The sequence below is a fragment of the Lycium ferocissimum genome, chromosome 3, assembly GCF_029784015.1.
Source record: "Lycium ferocissimum isolate CSIRO_LF1 chromosome 3, AGI_CSIRO_Lferr_CH_V1, whole genome shotgun sequence".
Taxonomy (NCBI): domain Eukaryota; kingdom Viridiplantae; phylum Streptophyta; class Magnoliopsida; order Solanales; family Solanaceae; genus Lycium; species Lycium ferocissimum.
In genome coordinates, this window is record NC_081344.1 from 69224012 (window position 1) to 69234529 (window position 10518).

At 32.4% G+C, this 10518-nt stretch overlaps 1 long non-coding RNA gene across 1 annotated transcript; it reads left to right on the forward strand.

Moving 5' to 3' along the window:
• The first annotated feature begins 274 nt into the window (after positions 1-274).
• On the forward strand, positions 275-1248 carry LOC132051221 (uncharacterized). The gene is made up of 2 exons (XR_009413627.1): positions 275-325; positions 1000-1248. It is a non-coding gene; the product is annotated as an uncharacterized LOC132051221 (long non-coding RNA).
• The last annotated feature ends 9270 nt before the right edge of the window (positions 1249-10518 follow it).

Here is a 10518-nt window from a genome sequence, read left to right on the forward strand (position 1 = left end):
TGCTATGCATATAGATAGGCATTCCTCCAGTCATTACATGGAGCTTTCTAAAGGAATTAAAATTTGAATTTTTACTGCATACACCAGCAGGAAGAGGATCATGAGATAAAAACAATAGGTACGAGCATATGTTTGCCATTTCTGTTGTCCTTGTATATATGATTTAACCATGTGCTTTTGAATTTACTTGTTCATTGCATGTTGATACCACCTCTAGGTTAGTTTGACCTTTTTCCTCTCGATTTTCATAGTCGGATTAAAATTCCGTGCCGTTAAAGGGAAATCATCAATAATGCAAGTCCAAATTAAGAGAAGTAAAACAAAGGTCAGTGTATCTATTTATTACATAAATTTACATGTATGATTTCAATGAGTAAAATGTATTTATTCCCATTTATGTGGGCATGCTTTGATCCTTTATTACTACTCTGTATTACACTAATAATAACACACGGCCTGCTTAACCTATTAGTTAACCAGTTGAACTTTCGCAAGTTAAGAGGCATATTTGTTTAAATCATAATATAATGCCTTATCCTAGGTTTATTCTTATTTTCTACTCTTGCATTAGCTTCTTTAGTTTTGTAACAATGAGGTTCGACACTTTTATTGAATATTACGTAAAGGCTTGCGAATAATAGTATTTCAAAAGGGCCGCACTTTATATATATATATATATATATATCAAGTCGGCAAGTTAGCTATAGTTGTTCAGTTTCCTAGAGTGTTCTATGGTGCAAGTACATTCTTATAATTTGTGTTGCTTTATATTTACTTTGACTAGAGAGAAAAGAGAGTAGGAAAATAGAAAGGAGCAACATGCTACTACTTCATTGCTCAAGATCAGTTCTATCTAAGCTGACATTGAATAAAGCACAACAACAGAAACATCTATAATTGATTACAATGAAGTTGTTTGCAATCCTTTCTTCAACCCCACTCGAATTGCTTAGGATCATTTTTTTTCTCCCCTCTAATTTTGCTACTTCTTTGTCACAGGTGGATGAAGGTTTTAAGATTTTGATTTCGTAAAAATGAGACGCTTCTTCAACTTGGACTGAGGTCCTCCTCAACGTGCTGGACCCCTGAATTGGCTTTTGTATTAGTTGGAACGCCAGAACATGAACAATCTAACTACTCTTCTGTCTTTATGGTACTACTGGAAGCATGTTCAAGACTAAATTGTACAACTTTGTTATGCAAATGAGTGTATATGCTATGAACCAAAATATTTAGTCAGTTTGATGATGCTTCCTTCTTTGGGATAATCTTATTTACAATTAAAACAACTTTGAACCTTTTGGTACACCGATGTCGTGGGTTTCGAGGGTTATAACAGGCGAGACACGAAACAAGGTAATATTAGATTGTGTTTTCTTTTGGGTTTCGAAGGGTCGGCACAATTTGATTTTTCAGAGAAAGTCTTATGAATTCAAGAAGTTCTTTCCTCAAAAGGTTCATTCTGCAATTTGTGGGTGTAATTGTTTAAATTTAATGTCTTTTATTTCATTTAGTCGGAATATAATGGCCGCTCAATTTTGATTGATGATTTTGAAGAAAGTCCACCACTTTAACTGAAGAGGTAATTTATGTATTCTGTTCACGCTGTTGAACCATGAATAGCTCATGCTGTGTGTTTCTCCGAATAGTCATATGCCCTACTGATAGTTTTGTACCTTTGAAAGTATCACCATTTTGTTCCTATCATTGTTGAACTTTTTTTTGTGCTGATGTTATATGCTCCGCTATGATGCTAAATAGTTGTAATTGATATTTCATGCTATATCGTAGGAATAAAAGTTTAAACTTACGATTAAACTTTAATAAATTTTGTGAAACACTTGAAACGATGTCTAACAATAAAAGAAAGGTGGATATCAACACTAGAATTGGAATGCAGAGAAGCTTGTGGGGGACTTATAATACAGATTCTATTGAAATCAGCTATTTCCAGAGAGTCTATACGACTGTAAAAAGCAGATTCTGAGTACCAAAACAGACCATTTAATATCTTCGGAACAATGAACATCATTTATCTGACTGTTTATTTAGTTATTATTTATGATATCCAGGCCTCTTCACTGGACAAGTGATACCATTTTGTCCCGGTAAGCACAATGTAGTGTGTCTTTGTTCCTGGTATCATATACCTCTATAATTTTGATCTATTTGTCTATTGTTATGTAGTATGAGGATGGTGTATAGCTTGATTGCTTGCAAAATTGCCGAGGATTCTGTTTGGGGGGGCAAGAATGGTTCATGTCAAAGGAAACTCTCCTGTTAACAAGGAGTCAATCCACAAGAAATTTTAGACAAACCAAACTCACAGCTTTGGCAACTCAATTTATTTTGTTATTCCATCTTTTACGAGGGATCCAATGCTCACTCATTGCATGCTTACTTCGAAAATGAGAGGAAACAAGGTACCAATTTTTTTGCGTTTCAATGGTCTTTGCGCAAGCAACATTACTTCATTTGTAAAATAGTACCTCAGATGTTCTGTAGAGAATTGTGTAAAAGTGAAGACTGAGTAATTTTACGCACCTCCTAATAAGAAAAATAATAAGCTTGACATTTTATATTCCTTCTACCACATTTTCAAGTCCTTAAACTTTTCGCATGATTGTTCTTCTTTTGTTCCCTAAACTTTAGTTTCTGAACATGTGATGGTGCTGCTTTTAGTTCCCAATGAAGTGCCTTCATGTATAATAGACACTAGGGCTGAACACGAAAAACCGAAAAACTGAACCAAACCGATAACCAAATCGAACCAGAAAAAAAAACCGACATTTATTTGGTTTGATTTGGTTTGGTTTTTAAATTTAAAAACCGACTATATTTGGTTTGGTTTTGGTTTCAAGTCTAAAAAAACCGAAAAAAACCGAACCAAAAAGACTTTATATATTATTTTAAAAATTAAATTTGTATATACCTGTGTATGTATTTTAATTTTTTTATGAAAACATTACAATTTATATTATGTTTTTATACTCTTGGGCCATGCTTTTAAATTAAACTAATTGCTCTACTGTTCTTGGCAATACTACCAATTTGTTTTGTGCTTGCTCTCGTTCTTGGCAATAATACCCATTGCTAAGAATAAGTATGCTCCTGAGTTTAGTTTCAGGAGTGAGTGTTCTTGGCAATACTATTTCACATGAGTTTAAATTTAGATAGTGACTACAATGTATTTTAAAAAACCGACAAAAACCGATATAGTTTGGTTTGGTTTGGTTTGACAATTTGAATAACCGACTCAATTGGTTTGGTTATTTTTAAATAAAAACCGATCCAAACCGAACCGTGAGCACCCCTAATAGACACAATATAGGGAAGAAGATTTATTTTTCTCTCTTTAAAGGTCTAAGCCAGCGATACTAACATTTGCAATACAATTAAATGAAACTTGGATGGCATAATGATAAGCCTGCAAGATACTCTCTATATCCTTCTATATTTTTCTTTTCTATTCCTTTGTAAATGTTATATTGGTTTCAGTTATTTTGAAAAGCCAACAAAGTCGTCAGATGCATGTGGGTTTCTATTTTGCGATCTATATAAAGTGGTAAAACATATTGATTTCTTGATGGAAAATGGGTAATTTCCATTTCTTGGATACAAATAATTAGATCAGACGAACTGGATCTGTTGTGGAGTTATTCTGTAATGAATTTCACTTGATCTACCGTCTGATTCCTTTTCAAAAGGCTTTGAATGGGGTACAATAGTTTCGTGATTTATCAGTATTTTAAAAATATATTAAAAAGAAAAAGAAGAAAGCTTTCTTTTCTGTTGGAAATTGGAAACGGATGTGTCCTTCATAAAACTTCTTGGATTTCTGGGTACTTATATGAGTGAAATATAGCGCAGTTGAAAATGACTATGTAACATGAGCAAATCTTGATTAATTTGACTTGATTGAGGAGTTCCAATCCCCCCGCCCCAATGTGGGATATGAGACATTAGAATTATATGGTGAGAACGTATATAGTGTTCGGTCATTTAGTTTTGGAAGCTTTCTTATTTTTATACATGTACTTATCTCGCTAACTGCATTATTACCGAAGAAGTAATATTGCTTATCTCTGCTCTATTTGTATTGACAGTTAAATAGAAATAGATGATGATGAATGTTGTTTGTGATGATGGAACTGGAATGATGAAGGCACTGTCGGAGCTAGGATGAACGCTAAAGGGATTGAAAATATGATGAAGTAAACCCAAGAAGAAGTCGAATCAACATCTACTATTTCTAACCTTATATATAGTATGATTTTTTGGCGAAGGGCGTTCGGATGAACCCCTTGCTTCCACCTAGCTATGTCCCTGGATGAAGCTCGCCTTCTCATTTGCTTACTTTAACATCCGTGAAAAAATGGATCTATGTTAGTTAACCACTCTTGTTTAATTTTTTTCCCTTGGTAAATAATTTGGCTTCCGCAGTTGTGGGTGAGACCAAATTAAATAATAAAAGCTAACTTTGTCATCTCTTGTGGTGATTGACGAATTTGTTATCATTTGGTATGTCAGTTGGATTTTATTTTAAATGTTAGATTTTTGTGTTAGATTTTTTTTCGTGTTATATTGACTATAATGTGTTGATAACAGCATGACAACTTTAGCCTTTAGTTCACTAGCGTCTTCATCATCTCGATCGTCAGGCTGTTTTTACGTCATACCATTTGTTTAGAGCCAAACATGTTAACAGAAAAAATAATTACTAGATTCACTGGTTTATACTGAATATTGTACTTTATGTCTTTTTATATTATCTTGTTGTCGTAAGAAGGATAAAATATATTTTTGGCTCTCTTCTATCTAGGTTTCAATATCTTTTAATTGATTGGTGTTTACTCTCTATCCAGTCTGCAACTATCGTGCTCTAACAAAACAAACAAACCAGATACGCATGTATATATTTGTTATCAGTGGTTGACAGCTGCAGATGGTGTTGCCGGAACTGAAAAGATGTGCAAACTAGCGCTTGAAGAAGAAGATTTTTCTGAAGACTTTGACAGGCACTCACTTGAGATCAAAGTGAGACTCGATGACAGTACCAGAATTTAAGCTCAGAAACTAATGTAGAATTTTGTTCCTAAATCCAAGAAAAACTATGAAGTGTTAATATGTTATACGCATTTCACCGAAGTTTCCTTTTTTAGTGTTTTAATATTGAATTTCTTTTTATCAATCTTGTGAAGTGCTAATAATACAAACTTACCAAGGATGGTGTCGGGCATAGGCCCGTGCCTTGCACGGGTACCAATCATCTAGTTATATAGTTAAGAAAAAGTTGGTTGTTTGGCATTGTCGGCGAAATAGGTTTCTTCCTATTAACTGACAAATTCATTCTCTATTTGCTATTGGTAGAACTATTAATATTAATCAGTGTTGCAGTTAGATAGTTGCTTTCATCTTTGCTACATTTACTCATTTGAGCTCCCAAACAAAGGACTATGGCCCCATGGATATTATATTTATCTAGTCCTATGCTACTTGGGCACCATCTGGTCCTATAGTTTTATGTGCTAATTAATTGTATAAAAATTTATATGATTAAATTATTTAATAGATAACTTTATTTAATAATATTAGTATGTAGAAAAGTTGTGTTCGCATATGCGCTATGCTTAGCAAATTTATCATTGACAGGGTTCAAGGGCGAATGTAAAATACGAGCAACGAGTTCATCCGAATATAATAATTTTAATTTATACTGTACATGTGTAAAAATATGCACTAAATACAAAAAATAAGTTTTGAATCCGGATATATCAAATTTGTTGTAATCAAATTTTTAGCTCGAACTCAAAGTTTAAAATATGGATTTGCCTCTTCTAATAGGATTTATGTATGATAAATGATACGGTTGGACATTTTCAAATGTGCATGCTTGTGTATATCTTATGGTGTTATGTAAAACTATGATTTTATGTGTGATTGTTACTTTTATCTTTTGGTGTTTAACTGAATGAGTATAAAGTAAGTGCCTTATATTGCTGACATGGTATATAAAATCAAATAGATGAAGACTAGAGCGGACTAGATATTAAAATCTAGGTGAATTATAGGGTGGTTAAGAACGCTATATTTGCGATTTAAATCTTTATACAATCAATACAAATTGCTTCATGAAAAAGTATTTTTGACTTCCTAAGGACTTGGCCAAGAACTATATGTGCGGATATAATTTTTCACGTAATATATTTCATATGGAATGAGAGAAAACTTTAAGGGCTCGTTTAGCCATGAATAGTTTTCAGTCTTTTTTTTTTTCCGAAATTGTATTTGGAATCAAGTTTGGACAGAATTGTTACAATGTTCCAAAAAAATTCGTAATTCGAAAAACTCCAACTACCCGTTTTCACATTTTCACTCTAATCACTCACAAAATTCAAAACAACTTTAATTTGTATTCGTGTTCAAACACAACTCTAATTTTCAAATATCATTTTCAACTTAAAAACTATTTATTTTTAAATTTCATAGTGGTTGTGTTCAGACGCGCACTAAATTTCTTATGGAATGAGAAAAAACTTTAAAAAAAAAAAAAAAACTTTTAAAATTTGTATATGTGAAAATTACATAAAAAAATCATATAAAATTACAATAATTAACAGTTTAAAATATTTTATCATAAAAGAATTTGGTTAGAGAAAAATTTAGTTGACTCTCAAAATTTTAACTGTGCCTAATAAATTCTTGAGACGAGAGAGCAAATATATTACTCTTTTTAAGGGCCCGTTTCGGTATGAAATTTTTTCACTTTTTTCCGGAAAACGTTTTCACTTTATTTGAAAATCAATGTTTGGGCATGGAAATTCCAAATAAAACTTGAAGTTGTAATTGGAATTTGAAAAACACCAAAAAACATATTTTCGCTTTCAATACATTCAAACAAACAAATATTCTTGACAAAAATATAACCAAAAATACCAAATAAAGTGAAAAATGTTTGGTTTTCATGGCCAAACACCTACTAAATTTTAACTCTTTCCTTTTTCTCTCTCTTTCACCTTCTCCACAATTCAAACTTCATTTTCTATTCTCAATCCACCATTTCCCTCAGTTCAACTTTTCTCTCACACAGATCTGACCTGTTTCATCATATCGAATCCCCGATAACCCTACTGCCCCGCTCCAATGAAAGGGGCGCTTGAGTTAGCGTGTACAAAAGACACAAATCTCAAATGGCGAGTGTAGAATATTTATGCATCAAGTTCTAGAAGCTTCTAGAAAAACCCTAACATCTATCGAAGCTACTTCGCTAGTTGATGTTTGCTTACATCTTCTTATAGACAACAATTTTAAGGTGCCAAGTATGCGAATAAGCGCCGCTTTTAGTTTGAAGCTTTTAAAATTCCTATGGAACGAGACGAAACTTAAAAACAAAGGAAAAAGAAAAAACTTCACTGAGCCACAAATATAATATTCCAATTTATATATTTTCTTCCCTCAATATAGCAAACAGCCAATTTTTAATCTGCTCTCATTATAAAAATTGCTTATTAAGGGTCGTTTGGTTAGCGGGATAAAGATAATAATTCAGGATAAAATGTGAGATCATTTGGTTTTAGGTGTTAATTAATCCATTCCACCATTTGTATTAAGGGCTTGATTGGCACGAGGAATAAGAGATAATTAATATCGAGATTAAATTAGCTATGAGTTTATTCCATGTTTGATTGGGATAAAATTGCGGTATAACTAATTTCGGGATTGCTGTGTTATTTTTAAACCCATAGGAAGGTCGGATAACAATTCCGAAATAACTAATTTTAAAATGATTAATCCTGAGTTAACTTATTCCGCAACCAACCGACTCCTAAAAAGGTGAAATTACAATCCTATAGTGGAATAAAATAATCCCATAAAATATTCCAGATATCCTTATTTATCCCATTCGAGTACCAAACAACCCCTAATTATTTTACTTTGTTTAAGTTTTAAACTCTTTCATTTCTTCTCCATAGTTCAAACTTTCACTTTATCTTCTCAATCAACCAACACTTTTTCTCTCAACAGATCTAACCCGTTTCACCAGATCGGAGCCCCCGCTGACCCGCTCCAATGGAGGTGGCGCTTGAACTAGCCCGTGCAAAATGCTATTAAGCCCCACAAATATTATATTCCAATTTATATATTTTCTTCCGTAAATCTAGCGACACCCAATTAATTAATCCCCAACTCTGATTATGCTATTAGTTTTTCTTACTAATGATTTGACTCTATTCAAGTTTTAACTCTCACTTTCTTCTCCACAGTTCAAACTTCACTTTCCTCTCAATCCACCATTTCCAACTTTTCTCTCACACAGATCTAACCAGTTTAACCAAATCGGACCCCCCGATAACTCGATTGACCCGCTCCAATGGAAGCGGTGCTTGAATTAGCTCATGTAGAAGACACGAAATCTCGAATGTCTAGTATAGAACATCTACAACAAGTTTTAAAAGCTTATAGAAAAATCCTAACATCTATCAAAGTTACTTTGCTAGTTGATATTTGTTTAGATCTTTACAGTCGCTTCCACTGATGTTCTCTCCAGTGAGCATTTGGAGTTGCACTATATTTGAGGATTTAATATTCCACTTTCTAAAGTTTCCTATGGAATGAGAAAAAAAATTAATAAAAAAGAAAAAATAACACTCCACGTAGCCACAAGTATTTTACTCCAGTTTATATATTTTCTTTCCTAAATCTAGCGACACTCAATTAATTAATTCGCCAACTCTCATTATAATATTATTAAACTTTCTTATTACTCTCAATTTATGTGACAGAGATAAAATTTTGACATTCAAATTTCTATATTCTGACCTTGAATTTTAAACATATATTTGAAAACTAATAAAAATTACTATAAATCATAATAGTTAATAATTTAAAAGACATAAAAAAAAAATTCTAGTTAGAGGAAAAATTTAGTTGACTCTAGAAATTTTAACGGTGCGACATAAACATTTACTAGTTATTAATTTTTTTTTTCCACCTGGTGTCCGGTACTTGCAATGAAATTTGATTATATCCGAATTTGCACCGCGTAGAACTTTCATTCGGGAAGGACTCCCATCCGAGATCTCTGATTAAGGGAGGAGTAGCGGATCTGCTGCACCTAATTATTGGGTAACAATTATTAAATAATTTAATCTTATTAATAGTAACTTGTGTTTCTTTTTCTCTCTCTCACTTTCACTTTCTTTCTTCCACAGTTCAAATTTCACTTTCTCTTCTCAAAAAATCGACAATTTCCAATTCAACTTTTCTCTCTCAATAGATCTAACCCGTTTCACCAGATTGGACCCTCGGATAACCCAACTTGCCGCTCCGCTCCAATGGAGGCGGCGCTTGAGTTAGCGCGTGCAAAAGACGCAAAATCTCAAATGGCTGGCGTAGAACATCTACATCAAGTTCTAGAAGCTTCTAGAAAAGTCCTAACATCTATCAAAGTTACTTAGCTAGTTGATGTTTGTTTACATCTTTTAAAAGATAATAATTTTAGGGTTTCACAAAGCGCTTTACAGTCACTTTGCTTCCACTGATGTTCTCTCCGGTGAGCATTTGGAGTTGCACTATATTTGAGGATTTAATATTCCACTTTCTAAAATTTCCTATGGAATGAGAAAAAAAAAAAATTAATAAAAAAGAAAAAATAACACTCCACGTAGCCACAAGTATTATACTCCAGTTTATATATTTTCTTTCCTAAATCTAGCAACACCCAATTAATTAATTCGCCAACTCTCATTATTATATTAAAACTTTCTTATTACTCTCAATTTATATGACACAGATAAAATTTCAATATTCAAATTTCTAAATTTTGATCTTAAATTTTAAACTTATATTTGAAAACTAATAAAAATTACTATAAATCACAATAATTAACAATTTAAAAGACATATATATAAAAATAAAATTCTAGTTAAAAGAAAATTTAGTTGACTCTCGAAATCTTAACTGTACGACATAAACACATACTCCCTCCGTCCCAAAAAAATTAACACTTTTCGCTTTTCAAGAGTCAAACTTTTTAATTTTGACTGTGTGTTTAAACATAAAATCTTTAATTTTTTTGAAATAACATTTATATATTTGGAAACTACGTAAAAAGTACTATAAGTCACCATAATTAACAATTTAAAGTATTTAAAAGACATATAAAAAAATTACGATCAAAGAACGATTCGTTTGACTCTCGAAAAGCGAAAAGTGTCAATTTTTTTGAGGTTGAGTACTAGTTATTAATTAATTTTTTTGTTATTTCCCATATGATTTCCGGTACTTGCAATGGAATCTAACTAAATTCGAATTTGTATCGTGTAGAGCTTTCATTCGAAGGACTCCTACCCGAAACGTTTGATCAAGAGAGGATTAGGCGATCCGCCGCACCTAATCCATTGTAACAGTTATTAATTAATTTAATCTTATTAAGAGTAACTAGTGTTTCTTTTTCTCTCTCTCACTTTCACTTTCTTTAGTCCACAGTTCAAACTTCACTTTCTCTTCTCCAAAAAA